The 24,644-nt window shown below is 48.1% G+C and overlaps 1 protein-coding gene and 1 pseudogene across 1 annotated transcript in view; one reads left to right on the top strand and one right to left on the bottom strand.

The window, feature by feature from the left end:
- The window catches only part of LOC127033552 (death-associated protein kinase 2-like), an 18,323-nt pseudogene extending 15,525 nt beyond the window's left edge, over nt 1–2,798 (bottom strand).
- Nucleotides 1–24,644, top strand: part of LOC127033680 (dynamin-1-like protein) — a 325,175-nt gene that overhangs the window by 242,950 nt on the left and 57,581 nt on the right. The gene's annotated exons all lie outside the window — the stretch shown is intronic.

Consider the following 24,644-nt stretch of genomic DNA (forward strand, 5'->3'; position numbering starts at 1 on the left):
ACATCACAAAACAGATACAATTAAAAAAACATTATTCACTTTCTGTGTTCAGAATTTAAAGTTAAGCTTTCCTAATCTGAGTAGGGATTTAAGACAACCACTGCCCCATTATTTTAAAATCTCAGCTTTAAAAAACCTCCAATCAAGTCTTGACCATTATAAACTGGTAAGGCTTAGTTTGAGCCTCCTACCCACCAAAGGACCTAGAAGTTTTGAAATAATTCTGGAGAATCAAAATGTATCTAGTTTAACTGTAAACAACTCTGAACTTTGTTTGTACATATTGAATTAATCCTAGGACATGTTCTCTAATACCCGCTTACACCATGCCTATCCTTATAGAATTTGACAAACTTTTCAAAGTGCACTTTCCATTCTTTGTATTATATGGCACTGAGGTGGCGGGGAGAAAGAGGGGAAGAAGGATAACATTGCAAAAATTCACCCAATTGAAAAAAAGAAGTTAAGCTCCTTTGTCCAATAGTGATCGGTAGCACAGCATGTCCTATTGGTGGGAAGTCTACTTTCAGCAATTACTAACCTTCAATTAGCAGCAGCTAAATTCAGAGCAAAAGAAATTAAGGTATTTCAAAAACCCCTAATGGTGGAAAGCACATTTCCCTGAAGATGGTGAAGAGGAAAACTATTTTTCCAGAGAATTTTACACAGGGTGCCCCCTGCTGCCCCCGCGCCTGGCCACCTGGGTCCCCTAGGATCACTTCCCACCCAGAGACCCCACACCCCAGCCCCCAAGCCCCTCACCAGGGACCCTAACACCACATACCCCAGAGACCCACACCCCGTACCCTGCCCCAGGGACACCCTCTCAACCCGGAGAATCCCTAGCCCTACCCAGCAGCTCCATCCCCAGGAACACCCCCAGCCCCCACCTGGTGCTGCTGGATCTGGGCCCAGACGAAGGCATCTCAGAACCGAACCTCCTGCAGGAGCCGACGCAGTGCCCCGCTGGGAAACACCTGGGGTGGACCCCGAGATTGAGACTGCGGCACCACTGCTGGCCCCCAAGAGCGACACCCCCTCCCCACTCCACCCTACAGCTGCCCACCGCCTGCTGGCCCCCCCCACAGCGACACCCCCTCCCTGCCCCACAGTGCCGCCTGCAGCTCCCCCACCACCTCCCGCACCCCACAGTGACACCCCCACCCCACAGCACCCCCTGACGCTCCCTTGCCACCTCCCACACCCCACAGCAACAGCCCCTCCCCGCCCCACAGCGCCCCCTGCAGCTCACCTCGCCACCTCCCGTGCCCCACAGCGACACCTCCTCCCCTCCCAACAGTGCCCAGTCCCTGCCCCACAGCGCCCCCGTCACCTCCCCGCCTGGACATCTGGGTATCTTAGATTCCGCTGCCCGCTCCCCCACCCAGACACCTGGGTCCCCTCAGGGCACTCCCCCCGCCAGACACCGCGGTCCCCTGTGAGAGCTCCCTGCCTCCCCAGATGCCGGGGTCCCCTAGGGGTGAGTCCCTGCCCCCCCTGCCCAGACACCAGGGTCCCCTCGGGGCGCTTCCCACTTGCCCGGGCGCCGGGATCCCCTCAGGGCACTCCTTGCCACCCCCGGACGCCGGGGTCCCCTGGGGCGCCCACCTCACCTACCATGGGGCCGAAGGCCAGGGCGCAGATAGTGCGACATGTCTGCAGCGAGAAGTCTTGTGCTGCGTCCACAGTGCCCCCTCATAGCTACGGAAAACCTGGGGGGCAGAGACAGGTCAAGTGGGGGCAGCGCCCTGGGCCAGTGACCCCCCCCCCCGCCAAGGCGGGTCCCCGGGGGAGGGGCCAGGGCAGATCCAGGTTCCTGGGGCGATGGGTGGGAAGTGAGATGTTGGGGGGTTCTCGGTTGGGGGGGTCCCCAGGGTAAAGGAGCCCTATGGGGGGTAAGCAATCCCAGGGGGGGTCCCCGGAGGTGAAGGGGGGTCCCTGGGATGAATCGGGTCCTTATGGGGGGTGGTATTTCTCTGGGGTTAGGGGGTCCCTGTGGGGTCCCCGGAGGTGAAGGGGAGTTCCTGAGGGGGATCTCTGGGGTCTCTAGGATGAAGCAGGTCCCTATGGGGAGTGGTATTTCCCTGGGGGTTAGGAGGTCCCTGGGGGGTCCCCAGAGGTGAAGGGGGGTTCCTGGGGGGGTTCGTGGGAGGAAGGGGGTCCCTATGGGGTGTGAGAGTTCCCTGGGCTTAGGGGGTCCCTGGGGGGAGTTCCTGGAGTTGAAGGGAGATTCCTAGGGGGGATCCTGGGGTCACTAAGATGAAGCGGGGTCCCTATTGGGGGTGGTATTTCCCTGTGCTTAGGGGGTCATTGCGGGGGGTCGAAGTGAAGCCCTCACCTGGCAGAGCATGGCTGCCCTAGAACCGGGTCCAGCTGCAGGCGCTGGGCACAGGCCAGGGCCGAGTGAGCCACTTTGCGCTGCAGCCACCAGCTGGGGGTGAAGTTGCCCAGGGACAGATGAGATCCACTGCGGGGGCTGGGGGGGAGGGTTAGTGACCAGGCGGGAAGAGACCCCCGCCCCCAAGCCCCCACCCCCACCCAAGCCCCCAGGACCTGCCTCTTTCCCGTTCCAGCATTAACTCTGGACCCTACTGATGGCAGAGCCCAGGGGAGTCGGAGTTCCGAGAGCTGGAGGAGGGGCTGACCCCCCCAATACCTTCAAGAACAGCCCCCCCAACCTCTTGCAACACATCCCTCACCTGCCAACAGCCCCCCCAAACCAGCCCCAAGACCCCATCTCAGACCCCAGCCCCCCATTACCGAAAAAGCTTAGGGGGCACCCGGCGAAACTGGACCATTTCTGGGTCAGCGCCTGGTGGAGGACTCCACGTTGTTCAGCACCAGCACGTCTGGGGGCACACGCAGGGGGGTTAATGGGGGGACCCAGGAGGGGAGGGAACCCCACTTGGGGACAGATCAGGGAAGGGGTAAGCCCAGGGGGGAAGGGGGGAAGGAAGGGGGCCCAGTGGGGGAGGGGATCAGGCACAGGGGGGAAGGAAGGGAGCCCGGTGGGGGAGGAGCCAGGAACAGAGGGGAAGGAAGGGGGCCCCGGGGGTCCAGCAGAGGGGTCCCGGCCCCGCTCACCCTTGGCCCCGAAGTGGAGCCGGTAGACGGGCCTGTAGTGCCGGGCGAGCTCCAGCAGGTGCAGGGGCCGCTTGGGTTGCAGCATGTGGGGCAGCCCCCCCACCAGGGGCAGGGCCCAGGGGCCAGGCAGGGTGCTTGAGCCGCCCCCCCCTGCAAGCCCCCCATCCCATCCCCCAGCACGGCCAGGGCCAGCAGCAACCAGCAGCAGGAGCAGGGCGGCCATCAGCATCGCTGGGGCTGTGGGGGTGCCAGCGGGATATAAAGCCCCCAAGTCCTTCATCACGGGGCCTTGGAGATTCATGCGTGATGCAGGGTGCCCCTCACTCCCGACCCGCAGCCCCCTGCTCTGCTGGTGCCCCTCACTCCCGACCCGCCAGTCCCCCCTAGCACCACCGGTGCCCATCACTCCCAACCCGCAGCCTCCAGTTCCACCGGTGCCCCTCACTCCCGACCCACAGCGCCCCCCACAGAACCACCGGTGCCTCTCACTCCTGACCCACAGCCCCCTGTTTTGCCAGTGCCCCTCACTCCTGACCCACAGCCCCCCCAAGAGCCACCGATGCCCCTCACTCCTGACACGAAGCCCCTTGCTCCGCCAGTCCCCTCATTCCCAAACCGCAGACCCCGGCTCGGCCGCTGCCCCTCACTCCCGACCCACAGCCCCCCCAAGAGCCACCGATGCCCCTCACTCCTGACCCCCCAACCCTCGGCTCCGCCGGTGCCCCTCGCTCCTGACCCACAACCTCCCTGCTCCGCCGGTGCCCCTCACTCCCAACCCGCACTCCCCTTCCCAGCACCACCGGTGCCCCTCACTCCCGAACCGCAGGTCCCCTGCTCCACCGGCATCTCTCACTCCCAACCCGCAGCCCCGTGCTCCGCCAGTGCCCCTCACTCCCGAGCTGTAGCCCTCTTGGTTCCTCCCCTTCTCTCTGCCAGCGTCCCTCACTCCCAACCCACAGCCCCCAGCCGGGCCAGTGCCCCTCCTTCCCTGACCAGCAGCCCCCTGGGTCCCCCCCACGAGGTCTGCTGGTGCCCCTCACTCCCGACCTGCAGCCCCTCCAGCGCCACCGGTGCCCTTCACTCCCAACCCGCAGCCCCCTGCTCTGACAGTGCCCCTCACCAGGGCCAACTTTAGGAAGTGTGGGGCCCAATTCCAACAGTTTCGATGGGGCCCCGGCAGGGATGACCAAAAAAAATCCATCACTGAAAATTTTTAAATCAAGATTGGATGTTTTTCTAAAAAATATGCTCTAGAGAATATTTTGAGGAAGTTCTATGGGTTGTGTTACACTGGGGGTCTGATTAGATGATCACAGTTGTCCCTTCTGGCCTACAGGTCATTGACTGACAGGGCAATGGGGAGGGAAGACATCCTCCCTCTCCCAAGAGCTAGAGAGGACCTACCATGCTGTTACCTTCCCCTCCAGTTACATAGGTGAGCTATGTGTACAGTTTGATGGGTCTGTATCATTTCAAAGTTTTTGTTTTATTAATAATTAAATAAACTCTGCTAGCTCTAATTTTAGTGTTTGATAGGAATCTCAGTGGAGGCAGAGAAAAAGGCCTATCAGGTTGCCTATTGACAGTGCCAGGAGAAAGAAGGTACAGGAGGCTCTCCCTGCAATTGTCAGAGGGGGTAGCAGGCTGCTATAGCCCACGACTAAGAAAGCAGGATCACATAGGAGGAGCCATTGCCTCTTGGGAAAAGGAGTTTTGTGGGGAGGAGGGTTGCAGGACCTTCCAAGGATGGGATTGTTCAAATGATTAGCCAAGCTACAAAAAGGAAAGCTGGACTCAGACCCTTTTTTGAAGTTTTCCCCCTCACTCTCTGTGAGGTTTATTCAACTTTCTACACCAAGAATCCTACTTTATAATGCAAACTTCATAAGGATGGTCACTGAAGGTTGTTGCTCCCTTAGTGTAACTACCAGATGTTAAGCAGTCCTGACTAGAGAAATGAATCCTTTCTAGAGCTGTGGTAGCAAAGAGTGGGAGGTTGACTCTGAATCTGAAAATAAAAATAAACTCTGCTCCAGAGATTACAGAAAGCCCATCCTTTTTTTCTTAGAAGCATAGAATCACAGAAGATTATGGTTGGAAGAGACCTCAGGAGGTCATCGAGTCCAACCCCCTGCTCAAAGCAGGAACATCCTCAACTAAATCTTCTCATCATCTTAGACTTGTGTTTTGAATGTGAGCTCTTGTATCTATGGTGAAAATGTTGAAAAATAATTTTTTTTTGCAAAAAGTGCCTGCTTTCCATGGATTTTTTTTTTTATTTTTTTGTCAAAAAAAATACCTGAACACCAAACTATTTCAGTTTGAATATGCTACCATGGTACCTCATGGGAGTTGTAGTTTGGTTTCCTCATGTCTCCATTCTCCTCTATGGGCTGTGCTCCTCAGCTGAACTATATCTTCCATTCTGCACCATAGCCAGGGACTCAGGTTATATATTGCCTCTGCTCAACAAGAGGAGAGACTGTGGTGCATTATGAGAGATGTAGTCCAGTCCTGAAGCCTAGCCTATTCAGATGGAAGCAGGAGGTACCACCACAGCATTTCTGAATCAAAATACTTTGATTTCCCCCCACCTCTCAAAAAGGAGAAATGTCCACAGAAATCACTTCCATTTTCTATCTAGGCCTAATATTCATGTAAAAAAGGGCTAAACAATAAAGTAGACATGCAACATCTTCTGCTACTGCAAGGACAGGTATCAAGTGACTAGTGTAACTACGGTGACCAGGTGTCCGGAACACCCTGTTGAAAAGCGATCCTGGCGGTTCCAGTCAGCACCACTGACTGGGCCGTTGACTGTCCGGTTGACTGTCCAGTAGCAGGCTCCCTGCTAGTATCTATGCTGTGCAGCTCCCAGGAAGCAGCTGGCATGTCCCCACTCCAGCTCCTAGGCATAGAGTCAGCTGGGGGCTCTGCACACTGCCCCCACCCCAAGCGCCACCCCCAGAGCTCCCATTGGCTGGGAACTGCAGCCAATGGGAGCTGTGGGAGCAGCACCTGTGGATGGGGCAGCGTGCAGAGCTGCCTGGCCCTGCCTCCATGTAGGAGCCAGAGGAGTGACATGGACAGCGCCATCTGGAGCCTGCACCTCTGAGGCCCCTGGCACCCCAACCCCCCGCCCCAGCCCTAATCTCCCTCCCACTCTCCGAACCCCTCCATCCCAGCCTGGAACCCTCCTTTACCCCACACCCCTCATTCCTAGCCCCACATCAGAGCCTGCACCCCCACCAAGCGCCATCACACCACTGCATCCCAACCCCTGCCCCAGCCCAGAGACCTCTCCTGAACCCTGAACCCCTCATTTCTGGCCCCACCCCAAAACCCACACCCTCAGCCCAGAGCCTGTACCTCCTCCCACACCCCAACTCCCTGCCTCAGCCTGGAGCTCCACCCCCAGCCCACAGCCCCCTCCTCATCCCTGGCCCCATCCCATAGCCCACACCCCCAGCCAGAGCCCTCACCCCCTCTCGCATCCCAGCCCACTGCTTCAACCTGGAGCCCATTCCTGCACTCTGAACTCCTCATTTCTGGCCCCACACCAGAGCCTGCACCCCCAGCCCCCTGAGCCAGCCCGGTGAAAATGAGCGAGTGAGTGAGGGGGGATGGAGTGAGCGGGGCCTAGGAGAAGGGGTGGGGCAGGGGCGGGGTCTCAGAGTAGAGGGGGGGCAGGGGGCAGGGCAAGGATGTTCAGGTTTGTGCGAGTAGAAAGTTGGCAACCTTAATTGTAGCTGTGGCTATGCAAATAGATAACAGAGAGTTAATCTGCTAATACTTGTGTTAAGCATGGCCATCAGAGGCCTGGGCAGAGTCAAGCTGAAATGACAGCTCATGTAGTTCATAGAAGGGATGTGCCCCTCTCTGACCAATCTACCTCCTGAGTGCTAACTAAATGTTACAACTACTGTAAAGGGGCATTTGAGTCCAGTGCACAAACTCCATTATAAGCCTAGATATACAATACTAACATCTGTTCTGAGTCACACCAGTTTACACTGGAGTAATTCAATTTCTTTCTGTAAAAGCATAATAAAGATCTGCTGTCAGATGTTACCACATGAAGGTGCAAACTGCACTGGGACCAATACCCACCAGGAGAATTCAATGGAGGTGGTATTTCTTCCACTTGGGCCTCTACGGGAGTTCTGCTAGCTAGTGGAGGCAGCTGAGGAGATGTGCTGATTCATAGCATCTCTCCATCCCCAAATGCTTTGGCAATACGCCTTCCCTGGCCTGCAGTGTACATTTTTTGCTGGGTGGCTGAGGGGTTCTGGTGCTGTGTGCTGCTGCATTCCTACTCCCATGATTTGACTTTCCATTACAGGGGCCTATGCCCGGATTATGTTGGTGGAAGCTGGCACAGGCCCTAGAAGAAGTTCCCAGAGAAGACTGTTGAAGCCTAAGGCATAAATTAGTACAAAACGGAGCTAGATTTGTTTCCTTAGAAAAATGGGATTAAGGGTTGCAATTATGCACAGGAAAAAGCCACCTAGACAAGAAGGTACAATGACGATAGGCCAATTAAAAGCATCTATGTGTTTGGAACAGTAGGCTTTTTCCTGTTCCTAAAAGTTCTATACCGTGGGCACAAGTTAGAATGCTGCAAAAGGGACCACAGTTTCTGGGTGATTGCTTATCTGTCTGAAGTTGACATATTAGTTCTATGTAAAGGACATTTTATAAAATATTTGAGAACATTAGAAACAACCGAGAACATGAAGAGTTGAATTCATCCCTGCTTCATTCCAGTTTTAAGTCAGTAGTGCTCCAGTGATTTATCATTCGGGAGGTGTGTAACATACATCTGAGAGAGGGTGCACTGGAGGCGGGGAGAAATGGTAGTAATAGGAAAAGCAACTGAAAGGAGGATGTATGTTAGAGAGTGGGGCTTGCTGTATATTGCATCTTCCTATTATTTTCTGCCTGCTATGCCTCTCATTGCACCCCTTACTGTCTACATTACACTTATGTTGCACATCCATTGACTGCCAAGTCACTGCCAATTACTCTAATTTATCCCTTGCATCTACTTACAAATATTTTCTGGCCAGTTGACACCATCATTTATGTTATTTGGCCCAGAGACCGCCCTGAGAGTTGGGTTTACTCCAGAGGGAGGGATGGATAGATTCTCAGCTGGTGTAACTCAGCATAGCTCCACAGAGCTAAGGCTCTAGCCCTGAATTTGACCCTCATAACTTCCTGCATTTAATCTTGCTTTAAAAGTGAGGAAACTAATGCTTGAGTTCATGGAAATGTATCTTTTTAGAAGCTATGAAGTGTTTGACTATAAAAGATCAAAAATAGACACACTTAGAAATCAGGATATTTAATTTTGGAAGCATAACTTTCTGCTTGAGTAACTTTGTTGCAAAGTTACATAAGGGAAGGGACTGGAAATTTGTCATTATATGCAGCACCTACTAAAGTGCCTTGCAAATTGTGCTATAATAGGATTGTGGAGCAGATCAATTCGGCTGCTCTTCTAGGCACAGCAAGTCTGAAAAATATCCGTTATCAAAATCCTCCATCTGCTGGATACAGGTTGAAATGCAACCATTGGAACCCTTAGGAACTGTCCAGCAGTATTTAAGATATACAACTTCTGTTCTGGTGGTGCTCAGGGTAAGCAGATTTAAAGGAAAACTGCAATTAATATAATTACAAAGAAGAAGAAACTTTGAAGCACTCATATATTTATATTTGACACAAACAGTAAGCCACCATCTTGCCAGTCTGCTGATTTATGCCTGGATTATGCCATTAAGAGACAGCATGTAAGAGTGTATCCAGAGGTCCACATTGTGGTGGAAGTCTTGAGAGAATTTTTGGCCAGTTCAAACATTATCCCTTATGGGGCACCATCTGGCTTTCTTTTGGGGGAGCCTAGTGCTAACTGTGACATAAATCTTGTGCAGTACCTGTACATCCCAGCCTTGCTGTGGCTGGCCCCTCCACAATTTTGCACTTGTGTGCAGAAGTCCCATGCTCATGGCTAATTTTAAAAATATTTATCTCAGTATATGGGTCTAGAGCTCCTGCACTTCTAAAATTACCACCTCACTTCATGTCTCTCTGAGCCTGTGTTCTGTCTTTGTTCATAACACACTGTAGAACCCTAACCACAAGATAGAAACAGAATTCACCAAAGCCTAATATTGCTATTCTTGAAGTAATGTCTTCAAAGGAGTTGCATGGGTGTAAAGGAAGGTAGAATTTGGCCATGAGCTTGAAGTGAGGGAGCCTCCTGTTAACATCTATGCAGAAAATACCCATCCAGATGATAGCAGTCCTAGGCATTAGATGTCAAAATATCTGAGCACACTTCCATTTCATGTTTGAGTACAACACTGCTGCACCTCTCTGTTGTAAACTATGGCACTGTTTGCTTTCTCATCACACTCTCTTCTCCTTACATTCTTGTGTTTGTAGTAGTGAAGGCAGCCATCATGTTTCAGCACAAACCATCTCTTCCTCCAGCCCTTCAGTATCCCTGAGTGAGTTGGCTTGTGCAAATATCCTCGACATGTTGGCCTGGGAGTGTTGGGGCAGCGGCTAATTTCTGATGCAACCAAGAGGGTCAAGATATCAGGGCCTGAAATTTTTCATTACAAAGATTTGAGAGTGGAGAAGAAATGGAAATAACAATTAACTTAAACTAAAAAGTGTATCCTCCTTCCTTGTAGAAATATAAAACAAGGAATGAACAGAAAAAAAATCTGAACTCATTTTGTACTGGAGACAGCACTGTACCTTCAGGACCCAGTTTCTAAAAAAGCCCCTGAAGTTAGGCCTGCACATTTTTCACATGTACCTCAATGAGGTTGCAAAGCCTACATTTGAGGGGAAAAGCTGGTAACTGCATATATACTTGAAGGGGACACTTCTAAGTCCAAATCCAGATTTGTGTGCAGAAACGTTAGATCACACAGAAATGTTGTGGGTGCAGCTTAGGAAGCTCCTGTGAAACTTTAGCTTTTAATCTCTTCAATATGTTCCTTGGGATTCTTTCTTTGCATGTAGGGGTCCTCCTGGATACCACAGCTTCTGTCTCAACCATCTTCCAGGCTACGGAGTACTGGATATGTGCCCCATGTGCACTGTCCCTGCCCTCCCACCTGCTCCTTAATTGGCTGATGAGAATTGCTCAAAAGGGATGTTAGACTGGTAGGCTAGATGAAAATACATTGTCATGATCAGATTCTCCTATGCTATGCTATGATACTATTTTACAATAATCATAGAATACCTTGATGCTATCAGCACATGCATGTATTTACCCTCCAAAGACCTGAAATCCTTATTACACAGATGGAACTTCTAAGCAGCACCAGGACAGACAGCAATCCCTAAAATACCCTTGAAAACTATGACTATGGCACATTTTCATTTGCAAAATGTTTGCTGTTAAGGCTGCATCTTTTTATGGTGACAGTTGATGTTGGAACTACTGCTGTTAAGCCAAAATTCAGATCATGGGGAGTTTTCTTGGGTGAGTTAAACACTCCTCCACCCCATGAACAGGAATTTATCCAGGAAACAGCTGGTGCACACTTAAATTTAACAGTATGAATCAGTCCTCTATATTGAAAGAACTTGCTATGTGTCAAGATAATTTTGACACTGTTTTGTAAAACCATTTCCATTTCCTGAATTTTCCTTGAGCCTCTATAAAAATCATATGTGGGAGAATTAAGAAGACTACAGCAGACTGACTCTCCACATGCAAACGTGGATGTATTTGGATTTTAGTCACTACCGTTACAGGAAAAATATGAATGATGATTATCACTGACAATTTGTTTCTGCAAAATGCTGTGCCCTGAAGTCACCTTTCTGCTGTCCATACTAGATCTGGGGCCCCAGTAACAGAGATATTGCTAATAGGTGCACAGAGCCAGACTGTGAATTTTCCCCGTGAGGAAACATCAGCCATAAATAGCACATTGGCGTCTCAGAGGCCCCTGTCAGCAGCCATCTCTCTTTGAGGCAGAGTCCCAGAAGCCATGTCACAGAATGTGCTCGTTGGCACCTGACATTTTAGCTCAGGTTTTAATCATAGTAGACGGAGATAATAGCAGCATCTAGGGCAGGGGTCGGCAGCCTATGGCACGCGTTCCAAACATGGCACGGGAGCCAATTGTTAATGGCACGCGGCTGCCTGCTGGGACTCCACGTGCCATTAAAAATCCTGCGGACGCGGCAAGCTGCGGGGTCCGCGGTCCCGCGCCGGAGCGCTGGTTTAGCGCAGCAAGCCGCCTTCCCCACAGCCCTGCCGCCGCCCGCGCAGGGCTCTGGGGGCTGGGGCTGCGCGCTCCCGCGGGGCAGCGTTTGGCTCCGTGGGGAGGGAAAGACGCTCCCCGCTCACCTGGAGCCCTGCTGCCGCGCGCACAGCGCTCTGAGGGGCGGGGCGGAGCAGGGCTCCGGATGAGCGAGGAGCCTCATGGTAAGGGGTCTGGCTCTGGGGCTGGGGGGGCGTGGCTAGGGGGTGGGGGCAGTCAAGGGACAGAGAGCAGGATTGGGAGTGGTATACTGGGGGTGGTTAGGGGCGGGGATCTCAGGAGGGGGCAGTCAGGGAGCAGGGTGGGTTGGATGGGGGAGTCATATACTGGGGGTGGTTAGGGGCGGGGATCTCAGGAGGGGGAAGTCAGGGAGCAGGGTGGGTTGGATGGGGGGTGGTATACTGGGGGGTGGCTAGGGGCGGGGATCTCTGGAGGGAACAGTGAGGGAGCAGGGTTGGTAGGATAGGGGGTAGTATACTGGGGGGTGGTTAGGGGCGGGGATCTCTGGAGGGGGCAGTCAGGGAGCAGGGTGGGTTAGATGGGGGTGGTATACTGGGGGTGGTTAGTCGCAGGAATCTCTGGAGGGGGCAGTCAGGGAGCAGGGGAGTTAGATAGGGGGTGGTATACTGGGGAGTGGTTAGAGGTGGGGCTCTTTGGAGGGAGGAGTCAGGGAGCAGGGGTGTTAGATGGGGCATATGAGTCCCGGGGTCTCTTTGGGGGGTGGATAGGGGGTGGCCAGGGGACAAGGAGCTGGGGGGGGGGTTGGATGAGTCAGGCGTTCTGGGGGAACTGCCAGGAGGTAGAGGTGTGGAGAGGGGTTGTGGCAGGCAGTGAGCAGGTGGGGGGGTTGTATGGGTCCAGAGTTCTGGGGGTCCTGTCAGGGGGCGTGAAGCGATTAGATAGGCATGGGAGTCCAGGGAGTCTGTCTGGGTGTGGGGGTGTGGATAAAGGTTGGGGCAGTCAGGAGATAAGGGGCAAGGAGGCTTAGATAGGAGATGGGGTCCCAGGAGGGGGTAGTCGTGACAAGGAGTGAGGGGGGAGTTCTAGGGGGATGCAGTCACCCAACCCTCTGCCCTGAGCTCTGACCCCCCCAAACACACACACCCAGGCCCCTGTCCTGAACCCTGTACCACCCAGCCCTCTGTTGACTCCTTGGCCCCCCCCATGACCCCAGCCCTGACTGGCACCCCCACACATACCCAGCTCCCCTACCCTGACACCTGCACCCTCCTCATATGCCCCCAGCCCTCTGCCCTGACTCTTGAACCCCCCCACATCCCCAGTCCCACCCACATCCCATGCACCCTGCACATCCCCACCCCCACCCTGAGCACCAAACGGGAGCCCCTGCACCCTCACTCACATTCCCACCTGCACCCTTCTCACCACATGGGAGCTGCCCAGGTAAGTGCCCCCACACGAAAACCTCCTACCCCAACCCTGAGCCCCCTCCTTCATTTTAGCTCCTGGCCAGACCCTTTACCCCCAGCCCTGTGCTCGGTCGACTCCCACTCTCAGCTCAGTGCAGAGAGAGGAAAAGAATGGGCCAGAACCAGGGAGAAGGTAGGTACCCACCGTATGTGGGCAGGGCCAGGACCCCAGACTGGCACTCGGCTGAGTTGGTCTGGCAGCCGGGATCCCGGCTGGCAGGAGCCGGAGGATGGAACCCCTGAGCGGCAGTGAGCTGAGCCGCTCAGCCCACTGCCCTTCTGGGATCCCGGCCACCAGCCCTACACAGCCCACTGCCGGTCTGGGATTCTGGCTGCCAGACCCTTCCCATCTGGGGTTCTGGCCACAGGCTCCACTCAGCCAACTGCCGGCCTAGGTGAACAGAACCCCAGACCAGCAGCGGGCTGAGTGGGTTGGTGGCATAAGATCAACATTTTAATTTAATTTTAAAGGAAGCTTCTTAAACATTTTGAAAACCTTGTTTATTTTACAATACAACACTAGTTTAGTTAGATAATATATAGACTTGTAGAGAGAGACCTTCTAAAAAACATGAAAATGTATGACCGGCATGTGAAATCTTAAATTAGAGTGAACAAATGAAGACTCAGCACACCACTTCTGAAAGGTTGCCGACCCCTGATATAGAACTAGAAGGATTAAAAAAAAATTAATACCATGACATGATTCAACATAACAGTATAATATTGAGCATAGGAATTATTATACTCAAGCAGTGAGGAGAATATACCCTTAGTATAAGAATTTAAGGAGAGTTTTAAGTATGTTACATGTAAGATAGCAAAATTTTCATAAATTAATACCTTTAACACATTGGTTGAACACACTTTTCTTCCCTCTAAAATTATATTTTTCCAATGACAAGGTCAGTCTCTAATGAGTGATTTATCCTGGTTTACTAGCAACAATTAGTATTGAGTATTTGGACACCAACAGATGTCTCAAAAGTTCATATTAATTTTTCCAGACACAAACCAAATACCGGCGCACTTTCAATTTAAGTATATATGTACCTTCACAAGTTAGAAGTTAAGATATAGTCCAAGTGATGTTAGTCAGCAAAATAAATGAGTTTCACTCAATTTAAAGTGAACAATTTATGCAGAAAAGTGCAAGCTACAATATACTATCCTCAGAGAGAAAGAATACAGAAATATATGTATAACTCCAGGTGTAACTAGATTTGTAACAGAACTACCCTGGATGATTTGTTAGAGAGCAACCTTGTCTAACTGAGAAATGTCATATACCCATAAGAAAATTTATGCATTCTCTGAGTGGAGAAATTCAGATCTACATAGGCTGGTGTGTAGTACTGCCTTCAGATGGCAGTGCAGCCTTATTTGTCGAAAATAGAAGCTACGTAGTGCATTTGCATTAGCCTATCTGTCTAGTGAAAGTGTGTGGGGAGGCCTCCACAATAAATTTTCGTAACTGATTTAGTAAAGCACTGCCTTTCTCATCCAGAAGCTGGCAGAGCTTCTTGTGACATAGATCTTGACCTGGGTAAGACAGGGCAGTCCTTGAGCAATACATTATCATCTTTGGCTAACATGTTTTGGCCTTTTTTTTTTTGTCCATTCAAAATTAATGAGAAAAATAATCAGGTTTTTTTTAAAGCTAGTTCTATTTACATAGGACTTTATGTCTCATCCAATATTAAGAAAGAGGAAGCATCTGTCAGTCTTGTTATTCATAGTGAAAATCAGTAGGGCACTGATAAACAGAAGGTGGCACAATATGGAAGACAACCTAGTTATCAACTAAGTTTGGAAAGCCTGTGTACAAGGGCTGTTAATCTCAGACATCTGACATTTATCACGAGAATGTGTGATAATAAAGATTAAAAACAGAGGGCCACTTGAAAGAGGCTCATTGGGAGGGGTGTACAGAGACAGGATTGAGAACCAGGATTTTAGCCAAAATGCCATATGGTACAGGTTAGCACAGCCACTAATTGGGCCCAGAGCCAAAGGGTCAGATTCCGCTACCTGATTGCTTACCCTGTATGCATTGTCCTATTGATTTCAAAATGGACTATTTGAAGATTAAGGTACTGCTAATTATGAGCAAAGCTACTCTGATCTGGCCCAATGTGTATGAAAAAAGGCATTATGCAGGTATTTTGATACAAAATCAGTCCCTTCTGAATGTCTTGAGATGGATCTTAGACTAAGATGAGAGAAATTCAATCAAGTATTCAACAGTCTGCAGGTGGCATACAGCTGGTTAACAGCTAGGAAGAACAGAAGAATTCATAGGCTCTTCATGGGAAGAAAGGGTTTTCGGGGAGCAGTTAACAGTGGAATTCAGTTTGGGAGCAGCATGTCTTCTGAGTTGGCAACCTCTATTTTTGAAGAAATCTGACAGAAGAGTGAAACCAAAACCAGGTGTACTCCGCATATTAGCTTAGTTTTTTGGATACCAGGATGCCATTGATTAGCATCATCCCGTGTATTCACACAATTAACAGAATGCAAATTAAATCTAGGTCTTTTGAACAACTTCAAAAGGTTAGTACTAATTAAGCATAAAAGGTAAAACAACAAGGGTGAATTTTAGATGGATTAGGAACTTGATCCTGGAAACAGACCTTTGAAATGCAAGGGTAAAGTCAGTTCATATTGAGTGAGCTAATTGTGGCTTAAGATGTTTATGGCAGTAAAAAGGTTCTTCTGAAATAAAGAGCATGAAGAACAATAATTCCTAATGAAGAATCGATTTGACTAATTTCACTTCTGTTGGCAAAATACACAGAGAAGATGGCAATGTTCTCAGTGTCATTCCTTATTCAACAGCACTTTTTGCAAGTTTCCTTTGCTCCCTGGCTAACGACTTGAAATTAAAGCTGAGTTGCTTAGATGCGATTGGCTATGGAAGTCACCTGGCACATGTCTGATCGCTGATTGAAGAAATGTTGCATTTGTCCTCAGGTGTCTGGTGCAAATGCTTGTGAAAAGCAAGTTTAAAATGAGCTTTTCATGAGCACAAGATTAGAATTTGCTCTTTTGTTTGCTGTGGTATCTGAGTGCCTCAGTCTTGAATGTATTTCTCCTCACTGTGAGGCAGGGCAGTGCTATTATCCCCATTTTACAGATCAGATGCTGAGACGCACAGAGCTTAAGTGACTTGCCCAAGGCCACATGTGAAAACTGTGGCACAGCAAGGAATTAAACACAGGTCTCCCAAGTCCTAGGTTGTGCCCTAGCCATGGATTCATAGATTCATAGACTCTAGGACTGGAAGGGACCTCGAGAGGTCATCGAGTCCAGTCTCCTGCCCTCATGGCAGGACCAAATACTGTCTAGACCATCCTGGGTAGACATTTATCTATCTAACTTACTCTTAAATATCTCCAGAGATGGAGATTCCACAACCTCCCTAGGCTATTTATTCCAGTGTTTAACTACCCTGATAGTTAGGAACTTTTTCCTAATGTCCAACCTAAATCACCCTTGCTTCAGTTTAAGTCCATTGCTTCTTGTTCTATCATTAGAGGCTAAGGTGAACAAGTTCTCTCCCTCCTCCTGATGACACCCTTTTAGATAGCTGAAAACTGCTATCATGTCCCCTCTCAGTCTTGTCTTTTCCAAACTAAATAAACCCAATTCTTTCAGCCTTCCTTCACGGGTCATGTTCTCAAGACCTTTAATCATTCTTGTTGCTCTTCTCTGGACCCTCTCCAATTTCTCTACATCTTTCTTGAAATGTGGTGCCCAGATTGGACACAATACTCCAGTTGAGGCCTAACCAGCACAGAGTGGAGCGGAAGAATGACTTCTCGTGTCTTGTTTACAACACACCTGTTAATGCATCCCAGAATAACATTTGCTTTTTTTGCAACAGTATCACACTGTTGACTCATATTTAGCTTGTGGTCCACTATGACCCCTAGATCTCTTTCTGCCATACTCCTTCCTAGACAGTCTCTTCCCATTCTGTATGTGTGAAACTGGTTGTTCCTTCTTACGTGGAGCACTTTGCATTTGTCTTTATTGAACTTTAGGTTTACCTCAGACCATTTCTCCAATTTGTCCAGATCATTTTGAATTTTGACCCTGTCCTCCAAAGCAGTTCCAATCCCTCCCAGTTTGGTATCATCTGCAAACTTAATAAGCGTACTTTCTATGCCAACATCTAAGTTGTTGATGAAGATATTGAACAGAGTTGGTCCCAAAACAGACCCCTGCAGAACCCCACTTCTTATACCTTTCCAGCTGGGTTGGGAGCCATTAATAACTACTCTCTGAGTACGGTTATCCAGCCAGTTATGCACCCACCTTATAGTAGCCCCATCTAAGTTGTATTTGCCTAGTTTATCGATAAGGATATCATGTGAGACCGTATCAAATGCCTTACTAAAGTCTAGGTATATCACATCCACTACTTCTCCCTTATCCACAAGACTCGTTATCCTATCAAAGAAAGCTATCAGATTGATTTGACACGATTTGTTCTTTACAAATCCATGTTGGCTATTCCCTATCACTTTACCATCTTCCAAGTGTTTGCAGATGATTTCTTTAATTACTTGCTCCATTATCTTCCCTGGCACAGAAGTTAAACTAACTGGTCTGTAGTTTCCTGGGTTGTTTTTATTTCCCTGGCACCAGTGGGTGCTCGCATCGCCCCTCCCCGACTCCACCCTTTCCTCGCCCCTGCCCTGCCCCCATTCCAACCCCTTCCCCAAAGTCTCCACCCCAACTCTGCCCTCTCCCTGCCCCATTGAACCCCTTTCCCCAAATCCCTGCCCCAGGCCTGCCTCTTCCCCGAGTGTGCCGCGTTCCCTCTCCTCCCCACTCCCTCCCAGCCACGTGAAACAACTGTTTCGCAGGACAAGTGCTGGGAGCTAGGAGGGAAAAGCGGGCATGCGTCAGAGGCGAGCTGGGGTGTGGGGGCAGGGCGGGGAGCTGCTTGTGAGTGCTGAGCACCCACCAATTTTTCCCCATGGGTGCTCCAACCCCAGAGCACCCCCGGAGTCAGCACCTATGGCCCTAGCCACTGCATTAGCCTTCCTCACTGTGAGCCTCCAAGCCAGTCCAACCTGAGAGCAAATTCCAAAGGGGTGCAGACATGGCCAAAGCATATTTCTTTAAAAAATTCAAATGTTTATTTGTGGGAAGATTCTCAGGAACCTGCCCAGCTCTAGTGAACGTCAGGCCAGAAGGCCCTGCTGGCTGTGATGTCCGACTCCTGCACTGGGATCCTGCTTTCCAGTGTCTCTCTTGTTATCCCCCTGCACATGCTAAACGGGGGGGAAAGTGACTGGCCTTTTTTTGGTTTGCTTGTTTTTCTGACTCAAGCAGCACTGCTGTGCTGTCTCCAACACACTTCCATTTCAGCCTGCTGTGTCCAGTGCCCTCGGTCCCCACAACTCCCCCAGCCAGCCAGCTGCTGGACTGCACTGGTGCCAGGCACCAGCTCTGGGGTGCAACTTTGACAAGTCAGCAGCTTATGTAGAAAAGAGATGACATTTGTTCCAGGCAAATGTTGAGGCAACTCCTCTAGGCACTGGCACTTGGGGGTTAAGTATCAGAGGGGTAGCCATGTTAGTCTGGATCTGTAAAAAGCGACAGAGTCCTGTGGCACCTTGCCTGTCTGCTGGCACACTGCTATGTTTGACATCAGAGGACCTGTGTAACACTTGCTTCTGAGACCCTTGGAATCAGCTTAATTTTCCTGCTTCAGAAACATCCTGCCCCAGGTTTGCAAAATGGACAGAAACTCTAGCAGCTTTACACAGCTCTCTTCAGCATCTCCCCTCAGGGACAAATCTGACTAAGTGCAGAGGAAGAGCATGTGATAGCATTTCTAATATGGCAGCAGCACAGTAGAAAGAATTTTAAATTCTCTCTCAGGTATTTATATGGCCCACATTACTGTAATATCTGAATGCCTCACAATCTTTAATTTATTTAGCCTTGCAGCACTGCTGTGACGGACAGAAATGTTGTTATCCCCATTCTACGGATGTGGAACTGTGGCCCAGTGAGGACAAGTGACTTGCCCAAGTCTTCACAGAAAGTCTGTGGCAGAGCTAAAACTGAGTCTCCATCTTCCAAGTGTTTGCAGATGATTTGTGATAGTGCATTCAAGTTCAGAACATACTTTTTTCCGATTGAAGACAATGCCTAACTGACCAATTACGGGGTATCAGAATTGTGCAGCAATCTTTTTCTCTCTCTGAGTCTCCAGCATCCCAGTTAACCACTGGACCATGCTTCCCTCTCCATCCACACAAACGCACAGGGAAATAAGGAGATTACACACATTCATATTTTGCAAAGTTTTATTTGCCAATCAGTATGACAAATATAGTTCATGCATTCTGATAGAGTTTGTATTCTTGCCAAGTTCTCAATAAAAATCTGAATATTTCTCCTAATAAAAACATAGGTACAAAGGTTAAAAACAGCCCGGGTGCACCAATAATAAAATATCCATATGTCAATTGATTTATAACAACATATTCATTTATTCTTTAGTCAGACTATTGTATCCTTCTTCTTCAGATTCCCAAGGGGCCAGGCATGCATTAAAAATATAGATCTTCTCCCAAAGAGGCAAGTCCTGTAACATGTGCAATCATTCTTATGAAGTACATTCTTACATTCTACTATCGGTATCAAGGGGAAACTCAAGGCTGTTGTACTAGGACAATTGTATTTAAGATTCCAAATTATTAAGAGTGAAATTCACTCCTATGCACAGAGCCAGGACGAGAACTATGCACCACGTAAGTCTTCTAGATACAGCTTAACTAAGAGTTGCTTATGCCTTGTAATGGCCCTTCTGTACAGGAGTGAATTTCATCCCAACAGAATATATAGGAATAGGTATAGACTTCAAAGTTATAAATACATTTGGAAAGAAACGTACTAGTAAATCAGTGACTGGAGTTTGCACTGAAACCTCCAAATATACACAGGCATTGAATTAGTATTTGAAAAAAGATCAGGAAATAGTTTTGCTCAAATATGAGTGTTTCCTATAAGACCCCCTGGTGGTTCCTTTGCACTGAATGCCACATCCCATACAGGTCATGTGAAGCTACAGGCTCACAGAAGATAGTAAGGAAAGGAGGGCAATGCTGTTTTATCTGTGAGTGACAGTACAGTTATGGTTATTCCTGCATACTCATGTTCTCAGTTACACAGGGGTACAGCCAAAACTAAAAGCCAAAATCCTGAAAAATGCTAACTCATATTGACTTCAGCGGGAGGTGAGGGCATTCAACTCCCCACAGGACAGGGCCCAAAGCAATGACTGATGTTATAATCCAGGATGTTTCTATAACCAGGGCTCAGGCCTGATTTTCATGCAGACTTAAAATTAGAGGTTTGGGTGCTCAGCAGATCTTCAAATTCTTTCTGATAATATCAGGCTAATCTGAGCACCATCACATGGGACAGGCCAAAGAGAATCCTGAACTTAGAAACTGGGAGACAAGTGGTGGAGCCATTGATTTTTCAAATATCTATTTTTAGTGTTCTCTTTATAAATATTCCTCTATAGAATGAAAAGAAAAAAGTTTTTCTATGTGCTATTCTCTGTTTATGTATCCATTACTACAGTGCAAATTCACTTTTAGTCCAATGTTTAAGTCTACACAAGCTGATTGGTGAGGTATTTTCCCCACTTTAAACTTTAGAGTACAAATGTTGGGACCTGCATGTACCCTTCTACGCTTAATTCCTAGCTTAGATCTGATAGCACTGCCACCAGCCAAAAATTAGTGTTTGGCACACTTTCTGTCCCCCCAAAACCTCCCCTTGGGAACCCAAGACCCAAACCCCTTGGGTCTTAAAACAAGGAGAAATAAACCATTCCCCCTCCTTCCCCCTCCCAGACTTTCCCCTCCCTGCATTGCCTTGAGAGACTTCCCCAATTCCCTGGTGAACAAAGACCCAAACTCCTTGGATCTTAGAAACAAGGAGAAATTAACCTTTCCCCCTCCTTTCCCCCCACCAGTCCCTGGTGAGTTCAGACCCAATCCCCTTGGGTCTTAAAACAAGGAAAAATCAATCAGGCTCTAAAAAAAAAAGAAAGCTTTTAATAAAAGTAAGAATAAGTAAAAATTATCTCTGTAACTCAGGATGGTGAATGTTTACAGAGTATTCAGATTCATGTAGCTGAGAGGGACTTCCTCCCCACTAGCCTGAGATTCAAAGTACAGCAAACAGAGGTAAAAATCCTTCCAGCAAAATACACATTTACAAGTTAAGAAAACAAACATAAGACTAATCCGCCTTTTCTAGCTAGTACTTACTATTTTGAAACCTCCATGTCAAAGAGTTTAGAATCAGACTTCTGAACAAGTATAATAAGGGAAGGGAAATCAAAAGCAGCTAAGAACGTATTGTAGAAATCTAGAGGAGAGAGAAAAAGATTGCTGCACAATTCTGATACCCCGTAATTGGTCAGTTAGGCATTGTCTTCAATCGGAAAAAAGTATGTTCTGAACTTGAATGAACTATCACAAGGCAAAATGCTAGTAAAGACAAGACACTTGTAGTTTTATCATGAGTTAGCAGATCAAGATAAAACCTAGCCACCCCTGTAGTCTTAACCTCAACCAGCTAACGTGTGCAAACAACAAACTGCCTGGTCTTCTCTAGGGTTTTACCTTGTATTTTCTAACTCAAATTCGGAACACACCTTTTTATCCTAGTGAAAACAAGGCTTTACAGGCTGAGGATCACCATAGACTTAGCCATGGTCTAGAGCACTGTTGAACATGAGGTAGCCTATTTTTTACATCAGCTGCTTCAGACCGTGGTCTGACATTTGGTGGAAACACTCCTCTTTCTGTCCCTTTCCTTTAGAATCCTCCTAACCCCATTTTCCCTTCTCTCCTCTGGTCTTTTCTAACCTCCCCAGTTCTTTATCTAGCCACCCCCTTCCTAGCTCTCCCATTCAGTCATTCCTCCTCACTGATTACTTCCCACCTGCTTACCATTGTGTCTCTTCCCTCATGCTTTCCTTTCTGCTTCCACTTACGCTACCTCTTCCTTCTTGGATGCTGGATACTTCCTCCTGACGCACGTACTAGGCATGTTTTTATCCCCACTTAAAAGAGGATATCAAGCTATGACTCAAACCTGATTTTTAAAGCTTTTCAAAATGGTCACAGTGAAACCTGAAGCCCGGCAAAATTCACCTGGTGTGATGTTTCAACACAAACTTACAACTCTAATCTTTTAAAATCTCAAGCTTGGGATACAAAATCATTCATATCAGGTGAAATTTTGTAGAACAAACAGTTTGCTTTGTGGTTTTAGCTACATCCGATCCAAAATAAAGGGCTGGTCTCCACATACTTTTGGTACCAATTTAACTACATTGGCTTAGAGACCAATATAGTTAAAGTGGTGCAACCCTCTAGTGTGGATGCAGTTATACCAGTATAGAGCTTATTTTCACAGATGTATAGAAAGTGGTCCCTAGGATAAAGCACAAATAGTCATTGGTCCAGGCAGAGTGTGGGACAGACTCTATAGCTGGTGGCTGAGGTGGAAGACACCAGATCAGATTCCTGCTCCAATGACTATTTAATTATTTATACACTGTCAAACTGTTTCAACAGGAGAGACTGAGCAAGCTCCACATCAGAATATTCCATAGCCCAGTGGCTTGGGCACTTTTTTGCACTGAGGGAGCCCCAAGTTCAAATCCTTTCTCCAGCTCAGGTAGAAGGGGGAACTAAATCCGGGTTTGGCATGAGTGCCCTAACTACCAGGCTAAAGCTGATAAGGAAGTGGCAGCACCACGACTTCTCCGTCTTTTGCCAATAGAATCTCAGTCTTTGGAAAAAAATTTTTTGCTGAAATTATTCAGTCCATTGTGTTGATTCGGTGAGTAGTTTCAGTTCACTGAAAAATGCATACTATTTGCTGCAAAAAACTCCACTCAGGTCCACTCATTACACCATTTCCATGCTAGCAGGCTAGCGCCTTCGATGATAAAATGGAAAAACAGGATGACTTTTCATCACGACAAGGATAGTGGTATTATTGCAGACACCTCTCAGACACATGTATCTGTGTTACTAATAACAAAACAATAAAAATGATTTGTAAAAGTTTGCTTAAGAAGCAATAACAGCTTCACTGCCATAAAGGCTGATCCAGTGGTATTAATTCACACATTCTTATATATGGCTCAGAATGTGAATTGCACTACACTTAAGAGAATGTCAGTAAAAACAATGTTCTGGATACAGGTGATATCACAGTTCACAGATGAATTCATAGAAGAATGAAAAGCTCTACAAGTAAAATTATTCTGACAGTGTCGGTGCTGCCGCACTTCTCAGGGAATCCGGACTCCCCAGTTTTGTAATTTTTCAGCGGATCTTGAATAATATTGTGCAGGTGCTCTGTGTAAGCTGAAAGTGAGCAGCACATCATCACTGAATCTGACCATAAACCAGCTTTGCTGTTAGGGCTGCATTTTTAGCCAGGATGAAGTTTTCCTCACATGTCTCTCTAGTGTAGAATATTAGAGACACTAAATTATGCTGCTTTTTCTCAGACGACTGCCATTGCTTTGGGAAAGATCTTCTTCCTGGTCACTTTCACAATTTCTCTGAAATAAAGAGAATGTCATGTTTCAGTCTGTTGAATGAGATACAGAGCTCCTACACAGATTAGCAAACACATACTTAACCACTCATCTATGGGGGGATAAGCAGGAGAGCTAAGAGAAACATCACTGAGGTTCTCTAGAGGTGTAAGTTGCATTGTGGATATTTCCCCCATCAACTGGAGACCACAGCAAGACACAGGATTCTAGACGCGTTTTTCCACTTTGGGGTGGCTGTTCCTGGATAAGATTATTGGGCCAAAACTAAAAGAAGTGTGACCTCCCAGCCAAAATACAGCAGATGGCCTGTAGTGGGGTTGTTGATCTGACCCTAACGCAGGACATCCTTGTTCCTGTTTTTCTGTATTGACTAAAGCTCACTGTCGAAACAGCCTGACAGAAACTCCCACTTTATCTTTGGCTAAATGGAGACTGGGCAAATGCATGGAAACAATCAAGCAAAATAAATAAATAAAGAACTAAAATAAGGCCCACTAAAAAACTGTAGATGGTGTAAGAACCTATAGAGAATACTTAGACAAAAATGCATCAGGAGTACGTAAGCTTGTTCTATTTCCAACCTAATGAATTTTTCAAGTCCCGTTTCTGCAAACCTAAGTTTAAGCAATACAAACCGACCAGCGATGTGCTCTCATGAGAAGCCATTGAACACAAGGATTTTCCCATTTTAGATAAGACATTTTATATTCAAGTGCTTCCTTAGTCCATGTTTGCTCACATAGGGAATTTCTACTGAAGTCTATCGCAAAATCCCACTGGCATCAGTAGTGCAAGATTGGCCCTTAGCATCAAATTCCCATTCCCTGTGCAAAGCCCATTTACATGGGCTTTGCATGGGGGAACTACAATACATAGTAGGTTTGGGGATGAAATCCGCTCTTCCCCACACAGCATAGAGCAACTGCAACCCTCACCTCTCTCAGTGAAGGGTTTGATACCAAGCTCATCACTATGGTAGTCATGTACCTAGTGCAACTTTCATACTACTCCCCCATATCATAATTTTGGCCAGTGAATACAGTTTGCAGAGCCACTGGCCACTTCTTGCTCCCCATTTATGCCACAGATAGCACCATTGGAGCAATGGCTCAGGGTACAAAAAAGGTACAGCATCTCATGGTCTGGCTTCTCCATGAGTTTACTACCCAGAACCATGACGGTTCTGATACTTTTTGGACCTTGGGT

The sequence above is a fragment of the Gopherus flavomarginatus genome, chromosome 13, assembly GCF_025201925.1.
Source record: "Gopherus flavomarginatus isolate rGopFla2 chromosome 13, rGopFla2.mat.asm, whole genome shotgun sequence".
Lineage (NCBI taxonomy): Eukaryota > Metazoa > Chordata > Testudines > Testudinidae > Gopherus > Gopherus flavomarginatus.